Source organism: Pelodiscus sinensis, chromosome 5 (genome assembly GCF_049634645.1).
Source record: "Pelodiscus sinensis isolate JC-2024 chromosome 5, ASM4963464v1, whole genome shotgun sequence".
Classification (NCBI taxonomy): Eukaryota; Metazoa; Chordata; order Testudines; family Trionychidae; genus Pelodiscus; species Pelodiscus sinensis.
This window is the reverse complement of record NC_134715.1, coordinates 60,794,644-60,814,953: the sequence shown is the minus strand read 5'-3', so window position 1 is coordinate 60,814,953 and position 20,310 is coordinate 60,794,644. Positions and strand designations below refer to the sequence as shown.

The window sequence follows — 20,310 nt, the reverse complement described above, 5'->3', positions numbered from 1 at the left end:
AGTCCCAATATAATATTTCAACTTCAGCTTTATCTTTATCTATCCACTGTTGGTTTTGTTGCACTCCTGTGTTAAAGCAAAATGCTATGCATTGCCTCTCAGAAGTGGCAGAGTTCCAAACAAATGTTATCTCAAAGGTGGCATACGCTTAAATGGGACTGAAGGTGTATTTTGCCTACATTTCTTTCTACTTTCTTACATAGTTCCCCCCCCTATAGCATCTGAGTATGTTAACAGGCACCAGTGGCAACAGTAAAGTAGTTAATGACTCATGATAGGTTTATTTTTACTTTGAAAGTCTTATTCTGGAGTTGAAAATTTAATTTATTGGTACTTTACTGTTTTGGAGCTCATATGAAGTAAAGCACTCACTTCTTGGAGAATCAGGACCTTCTAATTAATGCTTTTACCAAGGAAATGCACAGATTTTTGATAACCAGTTTCCCCTATGAACTTCACTCCCATACTGTTGATTAAGCAAGAATGTTTGAAATAGCACTGTCCCATGACCCAAAAGTGATTGGCCAATTCTCTTGTCAGGCAAATTACTTTATTAGGACAAAATAAAATAGATTCTATTGTACATAAAATATATTGCTGTTAATTATTTTTGAAGAGCTCATACCTATATATGTGATTGTGATCATAGGTGTATGAGATTCTAAATTACAAATGTAAATTTTAGCATATTTGATACCCTGAACCAGAAAGTAGAATAGTATTTAGAAAGTGTATGGTATGTAGTGTCCAGCCCCATCCAAACTCCTGAGAAGGATGATGGGGGCCAATTAACCTTACATGCGGCACCCAGTGGAGAACCAGACACTGAGACAGGATTATATCAGGGAGAAAGCCCACCCTCACTTTCTACAGAGAAAGGGATTTGGTCAGAGAGAAGAACTGGGGAATCTGGCAAGAGAGTGAGAAGACTGCTGTAGCTATGAGATACAGAGGAATCTCACTGGTAAACCAGAGATAGGCAATGAAAAATTAAGGTGGGTGTGGGAAGGATTCCAGGGAAACAGCAACAGGGTCTGAGGCAGAGCAGACCTGGATTGATAGTCATTGGGGTCCCTGAGCTGGAACCTGTCAATGCATGGTGTTGGGTTTCCCTACCAATTTCCAAGATCTGGAGAGATGGTACAGAGGACTCTGTGAAATGGCATTTAGACAGCTTCTCCAGTAGGATTTTGTACAGGGACTGGGATGGAGGGCCAAATCAAGATGATGTATCCTCCTGAGTCATAGAGAGAGGAAGGCCACAGCATGGGCAACCAATGGAAGTGGGTGCAAGATGAAGAAAGACTGTGTTCTAGACCTAACCATAAGGAGCATATGGTAAGAGTAACTCCTTCATAGGGTCTCTTTGTGGTAGCCCTTTCATGTGTTTTGTACTTTCTCATATAGGATTTGGCTGTGAGAAGAAGTCAGAGGGGAATCAGGAGACTAGGAGAATATAAATTGGTTCATTCTGTAACCCTTCTGCCGAGTAGGCCTGGCAACAACCAGGGCTGGGTTCAATATCTTGGGGTCCATCTCACATAGAACCAGCTCGAGTCCCCATCCAGTAAACTGGGAAATTCATACACCCCTGGGTGCCTCTGAGAGGGGAATGCTTCCCCATTCGCAAGCACAAAGTCTGAGTGTAGGAAAGAAATATTTAATGGAACAGAGAGAAGTCATATGGCATTAACTTGGGAAAACACCACAAACAGAGTTGATAACCCAAACATAAGCTAAGCTCCCCACCCCCAGCCAAGAATCACCTGAAGTCCCAAAGTCTGACACCCCAAAAGTCTCTGTCCCTGGTCAGTGACACCCAGAGTCCAAAAGTTCACCCGCAGGGTTTTACCTCCTAACCTGGGTAGAAATGGGGGTGAAGGGATAGATAGGGGGCACCTTACGAGTCACTCCATCACACTACACCAACTGTCTCATTTCACACCACCGGATGCTCTGCTGGTTTCCTGCCGCCGCTTCTACCAGCTGAGCTGCACTGCTAGTCGCCTGCCACTGCTCCTCACCTGCTGCCATTCCTACCATGCACGCCATGCCGCTGGTCACCACTCCTCACCTGCTGCTGCTCCATGCCTGTTGCCACTCCACGCCACTGGTCGCTGCTCCTCACCTGCCGTTGCTCCGTGCCACGCTGATGGTCGCCACTTCTCACTGGCTGCAATGGGTCTGGCTCCCAGCCAAACCAATGATTTCAGCTCTTAGGGTACGTCTACACTACATGGCTCCGTTGACGGAGCCATGTAGATTAGGGTTGTAGGCAAAGGGAAATAAAGCGGCAATTTAAATAATCGCCGCTTCATTTAAATTTACATGGCTGCCGCACTGAGCCGACAAACAGCTGATCAAACAGGAGAAGGGGGGAGTCTTGTTCCTTGGAGACTTCTTACAATGATGGTGGTGTCTGTCCTGCAAGCACTGGTGGCATGTTTTACAGTTCCCACATTTAGGGGTAGCATGATTTGTGACCCCCACAATAGTCCCAAATTATTTACAATACACCACATTCCATTCCAACACTGATCATCCAACAGCCCTGGCTGAATTGGATTTACATAACCACACCTCGGATTCCCTCCCCATCCTGGCATGAGCTGTATTCACATATCAACAGTTAAATTATCTTGCACAGCTAAACATTTGTAGGGGGCACACCCACCCCAGGGCAGCTCTCTCCTTTTAGCTGGCTGGTAGCAAGCAGTAGTTCAACCCTTGCTTACAATTCTGTTCCAGTAATTTAAGATGCAATCCTCTCACACTTAGCTTGTAGCTAAGCATAATATAAGATGAGACTAAATATGCATGTAGATTATTCTCATAAAATCCAACCCTCCCACCCACCACCACCACATAATTTTGCTAAATAAATACTTTGTTTCAGGTAGGCTGTAGGTTTTCAAAGAAAGCACAGCTGTCCCAAATCCAGCCAGACCTACAGGTTGTGATACAGGGCTGTTGTGGCTGTATCATGTCCTAGTCTAGAAGTGGAAGAATGAGACTCCACCTCAAGACAGGTGAGAGAAGGCATTCTGGAGGGAGGCATGACTGGAGCGATTTGGGGAAAGCCAAAACTTTAAATTGTGTCTCCCTCACCCCCCACACACAGTATCAGCTATGGGTTGTCTTTCTTTCTTCCTGTTTGTTTTCTTAATTTCTCTTAGGGATAATCCAGGGCCTATTTAAATTCAGTTAGTGTTATATACTAGTTAGATAAATGGTAAATATTCAGAGGACAGAGTAAAGTAGAAAGAAACATAGATGGGGCAAAATGATGTTGCAGTGTGTACTTTAGTTATAATGGCCCCTTTTGTCTTTAACACTTGGATATTGCACATGTGAGATAACATTGGATGCGACAACTTTTTTAATGGCTATAAACACCTATTCTGGACAAAAAAAATATTTCATTGACTGAAACAAAAGGCGTTTTCTTGTTGAACATGGCTAGTCACTCATTTTTTAATTCCTTTTGTTTTGATTGTACAGAGCCACTTTTTACTATGTTCTGTGATGCCTGTCTCCAGGCTGGATTAACAATTTGAGTAATCTTTCATTTGGGATTCCCAAATCTGCAGCTCAATACCAAAGCATTTGAGATCTCTCTTGAAGGTGTCTTGAAACTTAAGGTTTGGGCATCCTCTGTGTCTATGACTCTTAACACACTCTATAACACAATATTCCACTGATCTTTCAAGGCAAATACTAAGAGTACTTCACATACACTTAAACCTCCATAATCAAGGTATCCCTGATACGGGAACATCCATTGTTTGGATCCTGACAGGAGGAAGAGGAAGCGGCTCTGCATGCTGCTGCTCCCTCCCTCCCTCCCCCTGCACCACTCCAACCTGGGCAAAGCACTTCTCTAGAGACTTTTCCCCCACCGCTCCCATAGCAGCAGTGGCCAAAGCCTAGGAACAGCAGGTGGCATGGAGCCATATGTGCTCCCAGTAATGCACCATCATCCCCCTCACACCCAGACCCCACATGCCCATCCCTCCTCCTTCACCCTCCATCCCAGACCTTGCACCACACCCCGAGAAAACTCAGGCACCTTCCCTCCCTCCCAGCTCCCATACCCTTGCTGTTGTTTGGTATGCCTGGCCAAAACAGGTCTAAACAAACTAAGTATTTTTTCAACAGTTCCAAACAAGGCAAATGAAAGGTAAACCAAAGGATTAAGAATCTAGGTACAACAAGGAAGCACATAATTAACCGTAATTATGTAAGCAACAAGAAGTGGTGTGCTGACGGATAAAGGTGAGTTCCTTCCCCCAGATGGGGCCCAGGTAAGAGACTGAGGATTAGGGACTCTTTTCCATGTCCTGCAGCTTGAAGACCCTCATAGTGACGAAACAGCTGCCTATTCCATCTCATTAACCGGCAAGGAGAAGTTAGATGATCTTAGTTCTCCAGCAATGGTTGGTCCACTCTCCCTCCCTGCATCATCATGAGTGTGTTTGCCCTCAGTTAAAAGGGCAGAAGCTGGTAACCTACCCCTTGTGTGCAGGTAAACTCACCTTCCTGAAACCAGGTCTACACATGCACCTCTAAGCATCTCCAAACAATGCCACTCAAAAGGGCAGCCCCTTATAACTAGTGAGGCAGCCCTTAAGTAAGTGTTGTTACTGGGCAGAACCCAGGTCATGTGTCTATGCATTTTCCCACTAAAAGGTCAAAAGAGGAAGAAAGGACCTTCAGGGGAGGAAGGAGAAGAGAAACCAAGACGGAATCCAGGTTGTTGTTTAAACTTTTCAAGATGGTTTACCCATATAGTTAAACACCAGAACATTTCTCCTACATCACCCTCAGCATGCTCCTGCATATTCTCTCCCTCTGACACCCTGTAGAATAGCTGTCTATGTTATATGTGAAATAAAAATACAGTACTTTGGAAAATGCTTTCATTTTTACCTTTTCCAGAGTTACCAGATTAAAGACGTTCAAATATATTCTAAAAATATAAATGGTCAAGGTAGGGGGGTTGCCATAACTGACTACATCCCCAGAATGACTTGGGAACAGAGAGACAAATTATCTACAAGAATTGTCAGGACAAAAGCCTTATTTTAGAGCTCTGCAATCTTTAGATACTTCAGCCTCAAGAATAATGTGAATGGGTGCTTACTATTTTACACTCTTTCAGAACAGAGGATTCCTTAATGCAGGAGTTTTTTTTTCAAGAGGTCACATGTGAGATGCATTATTACTAACATCAGCTAGACCCTCCATCACATGCCATCTGGTTCAGCACTTTGAAACAGTGCTTGTCTATTCCAGGTGGCCTTTATGTAAGTGTGCTCTGGGCATAGACAGACTGCCAATTGCCCTTTTTTCTACATCGGCTCTCACATGGCTTGAGGAGCTCACAGTCTAAAACTTTGAAGGAAATGTTGTGGACATTATCATCATAAAAATACCAAATACACTCAACAAGGGATGTGTAATCATTATAGCTAACATAAGAACATAAGAACGGCCGTACTGGGTCAGACCAAAGGTCCATCTAGCCCAGTAGCCTGTCTACTGACAGTGGCCAGCACCAGGTGCCCCAGAGAGGGTGGACTGAAGACAATGATCAAGTGATTTGTCTCCTGCCATCCCTCTCCAGCCTCTGACAGACAGAGGCCAAGGACACCATTTTATCCCCTGGCTAATAGCCTTTTATGGACCTAACCTCCTCTGTCAAGGAGTTCCTCAGGTTGACTACACGCTGTGTGAAGAACTTTCTTTTATTAGTTTTAAACCTGCTACCCATTAATTTCATTTGGTGTCCTCTAGTTCTTCTATTTAGGGAACTAATAAATAACTTTTCTTTATCGGTCCTCTCCACACCACTCATGATTTTATAGACCTCTATCATATCCCCCCTCAGTCTCCTCTTTTCTAAACTGAAAAGTCCCAGTCACTTTAACCTCTCCTCACATGGGACCCGTTCCAAACCCCTAATAATTTTAGTTGCCCTTTTATGAACCCTTTCCAAGGCAAAAATATCTTTTTTGAGGTGAGGAGACCACATCTGTACACAGTATTCAAGATGTGGGTGTACCATAGTTTTATACAGGGGCAGTAAGATATTCTGGGTCTTATTTTCTATCCCTTTCCTAATAATTCCTAGCATCCTATTTGCCTTTTTGACCGACGCCGCACACTGTGTAGAAGTTTTCAGAGAACTGTCCACGATAACTCCAAGATCTCTTTCCTGATTTGTCGTAGCCAATTTAGGCCCTATCATACTGTACGTATAGTTGGGGTTATTTCTCCCAATGTGCATTACTTTACACTTATCCACATTAAATTTCATTTGCCATTTTGTTGCCCAATCACTCAGTTTGCTGAGATCTTCATGGATTCCCTTACAGTCTGCTTCTGTCTTGACTATCCTAAACAGTTTTGTATCATCTGCAAACTTTACTACCTCACTGCTTACCCCTTTCTCCAGATCATTTATGAATAAGTTGAAAAGGATTGGTCCCAGGACTGACCCTTGGGGTACACCACTAGTTACCCCTCTCCAATCTGAAAATTTACCATTTATTCCTACCCTTTGTTTCCTGTCTTTTAACTAGTTCTCAATCCAAGAAAGGACCTTTCCTCTTATCCCATGGCCATATAATTTACACAAGAGCCTTTGGTGAGGGACCTTGTCAAAGGCTTTCTGAAAATCCAAGTATAGTATATCTACTGGATCCCCCTTGTCCGCATGTTTGTTAACCCCTTCAAAGAACTCTAAGGGTATGTCTACACTACCCCGCTAGTTCGAACTAGCGGGGTAATGTATGCATACCGAACTTGCTAATGAAGCCCGGGATTTGAATTTCCCGGGCTTCATTAGCATAAAGACGGCACCGCCATTTTTACAAGCCGGCTAGTGCGAACCCCGTGCCGCGCGGCTACACGCGGCACGGGCTAGATAGTTCGAACTACGTAACCATTCCGAACTATCTGTACTCCTCGTTCCTCGTTCCACGAGGAGTACAGATAGGTCGGAATGGCTACGTAGTTCGAACTATCTAGCCCGTGCCGCGTGTAGCCGCGCGGCACGGGGTTCACACTAGCCGGCTTGTAAAAATGGCGGCGCCGGCTTTATGCTAATGAAGCCCGGGAAATTCAAATCCCGGGCTTCATTAGCAAGTTCGGTATGCATACATTACCCCGCTAGTTCGAACTAGTGGGGTAGTGTAGACATACCCTAACAGATTAGTAAGACAGGATTTCCCTTTACAGAAACCATGTTGACTTTTTCCAACAAATTATGTTCTTCTACATGCTTCACAATTTTATTCTTTACTATTGTTTCGACTAATTTGCCCGGTACTAAAGTTAAACTTACAGGTTTGTAATTGCCAGGATCACCTCTAGAGCCCTTTTTAAATATTGGTGTCACGTTGGCTACCTTTCAGTCATCAGGTACGGAAGCGATTTAAAGGATAGGTTACAAACCACAGATAATAGCTCAGCAATTTCCCATTTGACTTTTTAGAACCCTTGGATGAATGCTATCCGGTCCCGGAGATTTGTTAACATTAAGTTTTTCTATTTGATCCAAAACCTCCTCTAATGACACTTCAATCCGGGACAGTTCCTCAGATTCATCACCCACAAAGGACGGTGCAGATTCAGGAATCTCCCCAACGTCCTCAGCCATGAAGACTGAAGCAAAGAAATCATTTAGTTTCTCCGCAATGGCTTTATCGTCCTTGATTGCTCCTTTTATAGCTCGATCATCTAGTGGACCCACAGGTTTTTTAGCAGGCTTCCTGCTTCTAATGTACTTAAAAAACATTGTTATTTCTTTTTGAGTTTTTGGCTAGCTGTTCCCCAAAATGTTTTTTTGCTTTTCTTATTACATTTTTACACTTGATTTGACAGTGTTTATGTTCCTTTCTATTTATCTCACTAGGATTGGACTTCCACTTCTTAAAGGATACCTTTTTGTCCCTCACTGCTTCTTTTACATGGTGGTGAAGCCACGGTGACTCTTTTTTAGGTCTCTTGCTATGTTTTTAAATTTGGGGTATACATTTAAGTTGGGCCTCTATTATGGTGTCTTTAAAAAGTTTCCATGCATCTTTCAGGGATTTGGCTCTGGTCACTGTACCTTTTAATTTCTGTTTAACTAACCTCCTCATTTTTGTGTAATTCCTGTTTTTGAAATTAAATGCCAGGGTGCTGGACTGCTGAGGAGTTCTTCCCACCACAGGAATGTTGAATGTTATTATATTATGGTCACTATTCCCAAGCGGTCCTGTAATAGTTACCTCCTGGACCTGATCCTGCGCTCCACTCAGGACTAAATCAAGAATTGCCTCTCCCCTTGTGGGTTCCTGCACCTGCTGCTCCAAGAAGCAGTCATTTAAGCCATTGAGAAATTTTATCTCCGCTTCTCTTCCTGAGGTGACATGTATCCAGTCAATATGGGGGTAATTAAAATCCCCCCATTATTATAGTTCTTTATTTTGGTAGCCTCTCTACTCTCCCTTAGCATTTCAATGTCAGTATCGCTGTCCTGGTCAGGTGGTCGGTAATACATCCCTACTGCTAATTTCTTATTATTGGAGCATGGAATTACTATCCATAGCGATTCTATGGAACATGTTGATTCACTCAATATTTTTATTTCATTTGATTCTACATTATCTTTCAGATACAGTGCCACTCCGCCACCCACCCGGCCTGCTCTATCCTTTCTATATATTTTATATCCCGGTATGATTGTGTCCCACAGATTTTCCTCATTCCACCAGGTTTCAGTGATGCCTATTATGTCTATCTCCTTATTTAATACGAGGTACTCTAGTTCACCTATCTTATTAGTCAAACTCCTAGCATGTGTGTACAAGCACTTTAAACATTTGCCACTGCTTATTTGTCTGCCCTTCCCTGGTGCATTGGATTCCTTTGTATGCGGTTGTTTGTCTGCTCTGGCCCATGGTTTGCCCTCTCCCCTCCTCTCTTTGGGTATGTCTACACTAGAAAGTTAGTTCGAACTAACGGACGTTAGTTCGAACTAACTTTCCTATGCGCTACACTAGCGCTCCGCTAGTTCGAATTTGAATCGAACTAGCGGAGCGCTTAGTTCGAACTAGGTAAACCTCATTTTACGAGGACTAACGCCTAGTTCGAACTAGCTAGTTCGAACTAAGGGCTGTGTAGCCCTTTAGTTCGAACTAGTGGGAGGCTAGCCCTCCCCAGGTTTCCCTGGTGGCCACTCTGGCCAACACCAGGGAAACTCTATGCCCCCCTCCCGGCCCCGGACCCCTTAAAGGGGCACGGGCTGGCTACGGTGCCCGTGCCAGGTGCAAGCCTGCCAGCACCCAGCTAGCAGACCCTGCACCTGGCACGGCACAGAGCCACCCACCCGATGCCCCCCAGCCCACCCCCTCTTGCCGGGACCAGGCTGGCGGCTCCCGGGAGCTTGCCCTGGACCGCAAGAGGCGGGCACCTTCCTGGGCTAGTGCGGACATCGTGGACCTCGTCCACGATCTCCGCACTAGGCACAGGAAAGTGGCCGTCTAGGGCAGGAGAGCTGCCAGCCTGGCCACCCAGGACCAGGTGTGCATGAAAATCAAGGGGGTCCACTGAGACCCCCGACACTGAGCCCTGAGCTTACAATGGCCGTACTGGGTCAGACCAAAGGTCCATCTAGCCCAGTAGCCTGTCTGCCAACAGCGGCCAACCCTAGGGACCCTGGAGGGGATGGACCGAAGACAATGACCAAGCCATTTGTCTCGTGCCATCCCTCTCCAGCCTTCCACAAACTTTGGGCAGGGACACCACTCCTACCCTCTGGCTAATAGGACTCCATGGACCCAACCTCCATCACTTTATCTCACTTCCCTTTCAACTCTGTTCTAGTTCTAGCCTTCACAGCCTCCTGCAGCAAGGAGTTCCACAGGTTAACTATTTGCTTTGTCAAGAACAACAACTTTCTCTTACTAGTTTCAAGCCTGCTACCCATTCCTTTCCTTTGGTGTCCTCTAGTCCTTCTTTATGGGAACTCAGGAAGAACTTTTCTGAATGCACCCTCTCCACCCAACCCCTGCTTTTAGAGACCTCTATCCTGTCCCCCCTCCGTCTCCTCTTTTCTAAGCTGAACAGTCCCAGTCTCTGTAGCCTCTCTTCATCTGGGACCTGTTCCCAACCCCTGATCATGTTAGTTGCCCTCCCCTCTCCCAGCCTTTCTCTTCCCCTCTCCCACCTCCTTTTCCCAGTCTCCCCCAGTTTTGTTCAATAAAGACAGAGTCAATGTTGGAAGAAACGTTATCTTTATTTTGTACATCAATAAGAAGGGGGGCTAGGGAAGGGCAAGTGGAAGGAGGTGAGGGAGGAATGGGGTACGAGCCCCCGATGGGGAGGACTGGGCTGGCTCTGCGGGCTTCTGGGGGTGGAAGCTCTCCTGCAGCCCCCCAATTACTCCCTCTCCCCAGATGGCAGCCTGCGGCAAGTGCAGCCGGGCTGATGGCCGAGTGGTGTGATGTGCCCAGTGTGGGCACTCAGGGCACTCCAAGCCAGAACTTCTTTGCAAGCGGGGCACCCCTTAGAACTGTGTGTCCGGGGTGGGGGTCGGGACCCTTTAAGCGCAGCCCTCGGCTAGCCTGAGACAGCATCTCCATGCTCTAAGTCCTCCTTTTATGCCCTGCCGGCACTGCTTCCGGCCATCCTTAAGCCCTGTTCAGAGTCCACTCAATGTGGACTTACTAGTTCGAACTAGCAAAACGCTAGTTCGAACTAGTTTTTAGTTCTAGATGCGTTAGTTCGAACTAGCTTAGTTCGAATTAACTAATTCGAACTAAGTTAGTTCGAACTAGCGCTGTAGTGTAGACGTACCCTACCTGACTACAGCTTAGAGAATCTCTATCAGTGGATTCTCCTCCAAGAGAAGTCTCCCTCCGATTTACGTGCATCTCCGTACCAATCGGCTTTCCCCCATCTCTTAGTTTAAAAACTGCTCTACGGCATTTTTAATGTTTAGTGCCAGCAGTCTGGTTCCACCCTGGTTCAGGTGGAGCCCATCCTTCTTATATAGGCTCCCCCTTTCCCAAAAGTGTCCCCAGTTCCTAATAAATCTAAACCCCTCTTCCCTACACCATCGTCTCATCCACGCATTGAGACTCTGAAGCTCCGCCTGCGTACCTGGCCCTGCGCATGGAACTGAAGCATTTCCGAGAATGCCACTATAGAGGTCCTGGATTTCAATCTCTTTCCTAGCAGCCTAAATTTGGCCTCCAGGACATCTCTCCTACCCTTCTCCATGTCATTGGTACCTACATGTACCACGACCACTGGCTCCTCCCCAGCACTACACATAAGTCTGTCTAGATGCCTCGAGAGAGCCGCAACCTTTGCACCAGGCAGGCAAGTGACCATACGGTTCTCCCGGTCATCACAAACCCAACTATCTATGTTTCTAACAATCGAATCATCCACTACTAACACCTGCCTCTTCCTAACTGGCATTCCCTCCCCCTCAGAGGTATCCCCAGTGCGAGGGGATACCGCTACATCCTCTGGGAGGAGGGTCCCAACTACGGGATGGTTTTCCTCTGCTCCCATTGAATGCTCTGCTCCCTTGAGACTTTCATCCTCCTTAAGAGCACCGGGGCTCTCAAACTGGAGGTGGGACAGTACTACAGTGTCCTGGAAAGTCTCATCAACATAGCTCTCTACCTCCCTTAGCTCCTCCAGTTCCGCCACCCTGGCCTCCAAAGCCCTAACTTGGTCTCTGAAGGTCAGGAGCTCCTTGCAACGGGTGCACACATATGCCACCCACCCACAGAGCAGGTAATCATACGTGTTACACTCGACACAATAAACAGGATAGCCCCCACTCTGCTGCTGGGCTTCTGTCTGCATTTTTCTAATGAATAAGTTTAAGTGTAAACTTGGATTCTTTTTAAACCTCTGGAGTATAGATTATTCTAAGAGTTATGTTTTAAAGAAGGTCAGAAGTCACTAGTGCCCTCTAACCTCCCCCTATAACCTCCCTCTCCAAACTCTCCTGTTTGCTGTTCCTGTTCGCGGTCTCCCTGGTGGCTGAGTCAAAGGCTTATATAGCTCTGGTAGCCCCTCCCCCTGACTGAGGCTCAGCCAATTAACAGAGGCTTCTAGATTTCAAACCTTTTAGAAGCTCCTTCAAACACACACATACACACACACGCTCAGCACACTGCAAATAACTCCCCCACACACAAACACACACTCCAGACAGCCACAAGGGTCCCGTTTTTACTCCTCTTTTACCTGGAGAACTCCATCTTCAAACTCTCCTGTTTGCGGTTCCTGTTCGCGCTAGAGCACTGTTGGTAGTTTTCAAGAATTCCTTCAATGAGAAGTTTTAAAAAGTGTATCATACCTTATTTTTATTCAAACGTACAAAACATTTCCATGAATACTCTATGAAATCTAGTGATATCAAACATTTATTGTGAGAATGACACTTGCTGTGTCCTCAGTTTATCATATCATTATGTTGATTTCTTTGTGTAGGACTCAGTTGTATTCCAAATTAACCACTGTATTTGAAAGGTTTCAACTTTCCCTTTCATTGACTGGGTCTTTTGGGAATGTCTTTATCTTAAACTGTTACGGTTTCCTGGTTTTATTTTTATGGAAAACTGTTCTAAGTTCTTAAAAGTTTCAGTTTCAGATGGTTATGTTTGTTCATTAATGTTTTTAATGTCCCTTGCTGAATTGCTGTCACACTTTTACTGTCTCTCACATCAGGCTCACAGCTTGGAATTTGTCTCACTGTAATGAAAACTCGGGACTGTGACCTAAATTCTAATGGTATAAAACACTCAATCACTACATTGTACACATTGCAATTAATTGAGCATGTTTTTAGCACAGTGATTTTTTAAAATTTTTGCTGCTTGAGCTATGTACAGATTTCATAGAATAGCAAAAATAAATATGCCTATTAGGAGGCATCATTACAGAGAGTAAGGATAAAGGATGTTTTTGTGCTTATTTAGAACATAAGAATGGCAGTACTGGGTCAGACTAAAGGTCCATCTAGCCCAGTAGCCGGTCTGTCGACAGTGGCCAGCACCAGGATCCCCAGAGGGGGTGGACCGAATACAATGATCAAGCGATTTGACTCGTGCCATCCATCTCCAGCCTTTGACAAACACAGGCCAGGGATACCATTTCTATTCCCTGGCTAATAGCCTTTTATGGACCTAACCTCCATGAAATTATCTAGCTTCTCTTTAAACTCTGTTATAGTCCTAGCCTTCACAGCCTCCTCTGGCAAGGAGTTTCACAGGCTGACTACACGCTGTGTGAAGAAGAACTTTCGCCTATTAGTTTTAAACCTGCTACCCATTAACTTTATTTGGTGTCCTCTAGTTCTTCTATTATGTGAACTAATATATAACTTTTCTTTATTTGTCCTCTCCACACCACTCATGATTTTATATACCTCTATCATATCCCTCCCTCAGTCTCCTCTTTTCTAAACTGAAAAGTCCCAGTCATTTTAGCCTCTCTTCATATGGGACCCGTTCCAAACCCCTAATCATTTTTAGTTACCTTTTCTGAACCCTTTCAAGACCAGGAAATATCTTTTTTGAGGTGAGGAGACCACATCTGGACACAGTATTCGAGATGCGGGTGTACCATAGCTTTATACAGTGGCAGTAAGATATTCTTTGTCTTATTTTCTATTCCTTTCTTAATAATTCCTAACATCCTATTTGCCTTTTTGACTGCTGCTGCAAATGGTGTGGAAGTTTTCAGAGAACGATCCACGATAACTCCAAGATCTCTTTCCTGATTTGTAATAGCCATATTAGCTCCCATCATTCTGTACATATAGTTGGGGTTATTTTTTCCAACGTGCATTACTTTACACTTATCTACATTAAATTTCATTTGCCATTTTGTTGCCCAAACACTCAGTTTGGTGAGATCTTTTTGAAGTTCTTCACAGTCTGCTTCTGTCTTGACTATCTTAAACAGTTCAGTATCATCCGCAAACTTTACCACCTCACTGCTTATCCCGTTCTCCAGATCATTTATAAATAAGTTGAAAAGGATTAGTCCCAGGACTGACCCTTGGGGGACCCCACTAGTTACCCCTCTCTATTTTGAAAATTTACCGTTTATTCCTACCCTTTGTTTCCTGTCTTTTAACCAGTTCTCAGTCCATGAAAGGATCTTCCCTCTTATCCCATGACAATGTAATTTACACAAGAGCCTTTGGTGAGGGACCTTGTCAAAGGCTTTCTGAAAATCCAAGTATACTATATCTACTGGATCCCCCTTGTCTGCATGTTTGTTGACCCTTTCAAAAAACTCTAATAGATTATTAAGACATGATTTCCCTTTATAGAAACCATGTTGACTTTTGTCCAACAAATTATGTTCTTCTACATGCCTGACAATTTTATTCTTTACTATTGTTTTGACTAATTTGCCCGGTACTGAAGTTATACTTACCGGTCTATAATTGCCAGGATCGTCTAGAGCCCTTTTTAAATATTGGTGTCACGTTAGTTATCTTCCAGTCGTTAGTTATGGAAGCCAATTTAAAGGATTTCCTATTTGAGTTCTTTTAGAACCCTTGGATGAATACCATCCAGTCCTAATGATTTGTTAACGGTAAGTTTTTCTATTTGTTCCAAAACCTTCAATTCAGGACAGCTCCTCAGATTCATCACCCACAAAGGATGGTGCAGATTTGGGAATCTCCCTAACATCCTCAGCCATGAAGACTGAAGCAAAGAAATCATTTAGTTTCTCCGCAATGGCTTTATTGTCCTTGATTGCTCCTTTTATATCTCGATCATCTAGAGGACCCACTGGTTTTTTAGCAGGTTTCCTGCTTCTAATGTACTTAAAAAATATTTTGCTATTTCTTTTTGAATTTTTGGCTAGCTATTCCTCAAAATCTTTTTTTGCTTTTCTTATTACATTTATACACTTGATTTGACAGTGTTTATATTTCTAAAGGAATAGGAGTCTATTACCTGCAACCAGTGTTGATGTTGGTAAATAGTTAACAAGCCAAGTGTCTCATTATATTTAAAGCTATCAGGTTTAATGAAGTTTCTATTCTAAGTGATGAAAGGTTGAGTTTCTCCATCAATCTTATGAGGGCTAATGCATCTACGATTTATCTGTTTTGACGCATGCAATACATCTCTCTAAATACTCATCAATTCATTTAAAAGTACAAATGACAATAATCCATAGTCCAGAAATCTAAGAAGGAAAACAACTCTGTTTACAGTCCACTTTCAGAATAACCTATCTAAATAGATGGGATGTTACTGGCATCAAGTCAGTATTCAGGGTGGATAAGGAGGAAGGAGCTGAAGATGACAAAGTGGTCATTAGGTAGATGGAAAAAGAGATGAATGAAGGAGACAAAGATCAGAGATGTTAGGTCTTTATGATGTAAGGCTTTGAAAGCAAGGATATGGATAGTGAAAATTACCTTCTTTGGAGATGTTAAAGCATTGAACACTCTGACAAGACCCATGTCTGATGGGAAAGGCCATGGTCTTCTTAGCCCAGCACAGCTGTTGTTGATCATTGTTTCTATCTGGACATACAGAATCAGTTGTGAATCAAATAAACTCCTCGTGTAAACTTTGGTAATTAAAGATGTCCGATCATGTTATCAAAGGCTATTGACAGATCTGAAAACATCCAATTGCACACCTGTCTTTTGTCCAATGGAAAAAGTTAATTGACCAATGCAGGTAATGCTACCTCTATTACATATTGCATATGAAGGGATTGGAGAAGTTAAGTCTCATCTTTTCTAAGCTGAAAAGTCCAAGTCTTTTTAAATCTCTCTTCATATGGGATCTTTTCCAAACCCCTAATCAGTTTTGTTGACCTTTTCTGAACCTTTTCCAAAGCCAATATATCTTTTTTGGAGAGGATGTGACTACATCTGTATGCAGTGTTCAAGATGTGGATGTACCATAGTTTTCTATAGAGTAAATAAGATATCCTCTATCTTATTCTCTATCCCTTTGTAGCCCAAGGTCCAGTGTGTTTCAGCAGCAGCCCTGGGAACTACAAGTTGTGGACTACAAACTGCGGCATGTTGGGAGAACTTCCTGGTTCCTGCCAGGATGTGCCCTCTGCCCCCAGCAGGGTCTCAGCAAGGACTGTGCTAGAAGCAGCACACAGGCTGCATGCTGAGAGAAGGGGGCTGCTGAACGGTTTTCCTGTTCTATGTTTTTTACAGAATAAAGCCTGTTCCTGGTGATTTGTTGGAGTGGGGCTGGTCTGAGGTGCACTCACACATACACAACGCAGAGCACACCAAGCAGCCTCAGGCCTAGCCCTCCCCCCACAGTGGTGTAAGAAGTCACAAGCTTCCCCTATGCTGAATAACCTCACACTGGGCTAGTCAACAGGAGGGGTTACATTTTTTAGCTACTGGTGCCGTGACTCGGATAGGGGAAGCTTGATTAGTTTGCAGAGAGTTAGGAATCTGCCACACCAGGACAGCATGAACTCACAATTTAGAGCCCAGGGGGGTTGGTATGACCCAGGGTTGGTGTCAGTGAAAGTAGAGACCCCTAATGGGTGTTATGGCCTAGAGATCCCTGTGGCTAAGGATATAGCTGTTGGAGGGGAAACCTTAGGGAAGAGCATAGCAGTGCCATATCTCCCTGCACAGCACCAAATCTGTGGGGTGCCTGTTTTCAGTGGTGGTACAGATTGCAGAGTAGACATTGAGGACTGGATAAAAGCTATAGAATATCTGCTAGCAGCCACTGGCATTCCTGAGCCTCTGAAGTTCCCCACCCTTGTCAGACACCTAAGTGGGGGGGCCCGTAAATTAGTCCTTAATCTGACGCCTCAGGAGCAGTTTCCAGCCCGAGCTGTTGAAGAGCTTAGAGCAGAAAACAGTGACTGTCATTTATCATTGGACCCCTTGGCAGACTTTTATGAGAGATGCCAATGCCCTAGAGAAACAGCCTCAGCCTATGCCATCAAGTTAGAAGCCTTACTGCGGGTAGTAGAGGAGAAGCTCCAACGGGGCCGATCCTTCCCTGATCGGGACTATAAACTGACACAACAGTTCATGCGGGGCATCCGGGACCGAGAAGAGAAGTGCGGAACAGGTTGGCACCTATGCGGCCTCGCTACATGACATTCCAACAGTTGCAAGAAGAACTGCGTCAGTTGGCCCAGGAGAGGAATGTAGAGGGTAGAATGCATGGGCCAGCCCAGAGGATAAATAGCCTACAACAAGCTGCCCCGTCAGATGATGCTGTGCAGGCTGCCCCCGAGGTACCTCCACCCAGCAGTACCCCGCATAGGCAATGCTGGAGACAGTGAAGGGCCTAACTGGACTAGTCCAGGAACTGACTGCCCTCCAGAAACAGAGCCATGTGAGAATGGGACAGCTGGAGGCACAGGTATTGCAGCAAAGTGTAGCAATGAGGGCAGCACCTCAAAATTCTAGATGGGAAAGTGGGGGAAGTACACCTGACAACAGTGCCCGTGTCACCAGAGGTCGTTTTGTATGCCACCGTTGTGGACAAGGCAGCCACATAGCCCGTGGCTGCCGTCAACTCTCTCGGGCTCCCTCCTCTTTAAACTGCTAAAGCCTGACACTGAGGGGCAAGTGAAGGGCACAGAGCTGGTGAGAAGTTCCCCAATAGCATCAGTGTGCACAATGTCCCAGTGTACCCGACCATCTGGCCTCCCAGCCTGGTGAGGCCCTTGACCGAGGAAATTGTGGAAGTGAATGTTATTCTGTGCAAGGCTCTAATTGATTCAGGGTCGCAGGTCACAACCATCACAGAGGATTTCTGGAGAAATCACCCTACCCTGGGCAAGTTGCATCCCACACCTGTAGATCTCCTGATAGAGGGTGCTGGTGGCCAAGCAGTCTCTTATCTAGGAGCTATCAAATTAGATTTATCTTTCCTTGGGCAAACCTACAAGGGAGTCCCTGCCCTTCTGGTGCCTGGAACGAAGTACCGACAGGGAGTCCCTGTGTTGTTGGGGACAAATGTCATATGTTCCAGCTGGCAGGATTTAGCCAACCAATTGGGCAACCAATTCCCAGATTGCCTGAAAGAGAAGTCACCAGTCTGTCATGCAGCCTATAAGCAAGTAATCTCTGGCCAAGAGAGACCATCCTTGAGATACACTGGCAAGCAACCCATCTTGTTGAGAGCTGGAGAAGGAAAAACTGTACCTGTGAAGGCCCCTTGGGGTGCAGGATGGGAGCCATACACTGTTCTGGTTGAACCTGATGCTAAGAGTCACTGGCCAGGGAATTTGAGGGTGGAGGAAGGTATAGTAGATGTTGAACATGGGAAGGCTTATGTTTATCTGCAGAATGTAGGACAAACAACAGCAATAATAGGGAGGAACCAGCATCTAGCTACAGCATCAGTAGTCTACAGCATGGCTAGCGTGAGCAGCAGCTTAAAATACTCTCCAGGGCAAGCACCGAGAGAAGAGGCACAGGCCAATGCCGAGGTGCCAGAAGTAGATCTGAGTCAGGTAGCTGTGCAGGACCCCGCTCAACTGAAGATGTTGGAAGAACTGTTGAAGCGGAACGCAGCTGTATTCTCTAAAAATGATCTTGACTTGGGGTGTACTTCCACAGTCAAGCATGGGATACCCCTGATCGACACTACTCCTGTTAGACAACCCTACCGGAGGATACCTCCAACATAGTACCAGGAGGTCCACAAGCACTTGCAGGGTATGGCAGAGGTGGGAGCAATAAGACCAAGTCAAAGCCCATATGCTTCACCAATGGTGGTGGCAAGGAAGAAAGATGGCTCTATGAGAGTGTGCATTGACTACAGACAGCTGAATGCTAAAACCACTCGGGATGCATTTCCTCTGCCCTGTATGGAAGAAGCTCTGGATGCAGATATGGGACACATGGGCATTGACTGTACAGTGGACCTCATCCGCACTTGCTGTTATTGGCCAGGCATGCAATCCACCATCCAGATGTGGTGCCTTTCCTGCAAAAGGTGCTGCCTAAGGAAGAGAGGCATCTCTGGAAACAGAGTTCCACTTATCTCCATCCATACCAGTAGGCCCCGGGAGCTAGTATGTATTGACTTTCTCACCCTAGAACCATCCCGAGGGGGCATCGAGAATATCCTTGTGGTTACTGACCACTTTAGTCACTATGCTCAGGCATACCCTACTCGTGACCAATGGGCATCTACTGTGGCCAAGGTGATGTGGAAACACTTCATCTGCAACTATGGCATCCCTGAAAGGATACATACAGACCAGGGGAGGAATTTTGAAAGTAATCTCCTTGTCCAGCTTTGGAAACTGTTGGGGATCTCAAAAAGCAGAACCACGCCCTATCACCCCCAGAGGAACGGGACTGAGCGGTTCAACCGGACACTCATGAATATGCTGGGAACCCTGTGTCCAGAGCAAAAAGCAAATTGGAAGGACTATGTTGAGTCCATGACTCATGCCTACAACTGCACTCGTCATGAGTCCACTGGGTTTTCCCCATTCTTCTTAATGTTTGGCCGGCAGCCAGAAACAGGAGGGGGGAACTGGTGATACATCGTAACCGAATTACCCCATGCATGTTTCTACCTATTGGTGGAGTCAGTCAACCAGTTGGCAGGGAAGTAGACATGCAGGAAGCCATGCCAGAAAATGAGGGAAGCCTCCCGTTGGAGGCAGGGGCAGGAATAGAACTTACTAGAGGCCCTATAGATAGTCCAGGGGGCTATAGAGGAAAGAAAACCTGTAGGGGGATGACATACACAGGGGATACCCGGGACATGGGAGGGCCAGGATTACGCTGCAATGAGACCCCAGAGCCAGACAATTTTGACTCAGACTCTCAGTTCTCTGACCTGGAGGAGCCTAACCAGACCATGGGGGTAACAGAAGAGGCCGACCAAACTGAGGAGAGTCTGAATGAACTGAATTGGATCAGAGAAGGGCAGACTGACTGGGACCAGACCGAAGAGATGCCTAGAGAGAACCCACCAGCTCCACGGCGCTCAACAAGACAGCGCAGGGCACCTGTCTGGCTCGATTTGGAACAGATGGCTGCCTGATGAAAGAAGAGTAGAGACTGGGGGGTTAGCCAGAGCTGCTGTGGGACGTGCAGCAGGACGCTGAGAGGTTTTTGATTAAGGAAAGGGACTAGGTCGCCCTTTCAATAAGTGGGGGAAGGGTGTAGCCCAAGGTCCAGTGTGTTTCAGCAGCAACCCTGGGAACTACAAGTTGTGGACTACAAACTGCGGCATGTTGGGAGAACTTCCTGGTTCCTGCCAGGATGTGCCCTCTGCCCCCAGCAGGGTCTCAGCA

At 45.5% G+C, this 20,310-nt stretch overlaps 1 long non-coding RNA gene across 1 annotated transcript in view; it reads right to left on the bottom strand.

Annotated features, from left to right (window-relative positions):
• The window catches only part of LOC142829615 (uncharacterized), a 40,064-nt gene extending 24,291 nt beyond the window's left edge, over nt 1–15,773 (bottom strand). Inside the window, exons 1-2 of the long non-coding RNA XR_012904199.1 lie at nt 15,461–15,773; nt 12,259–12,337 (exon numbers count right to left, since the gene is read on the bottom strand). This is a non-coding gene — a long non-coding RNA (uncharacterized LOC142829615). The remainder of the gene's footprint in view (nt 1–12,258; nt 12,338–15,460) is intronic.
• Nucleotides 15,774–20,310: the final 4,537 nt, after the last annotated feature.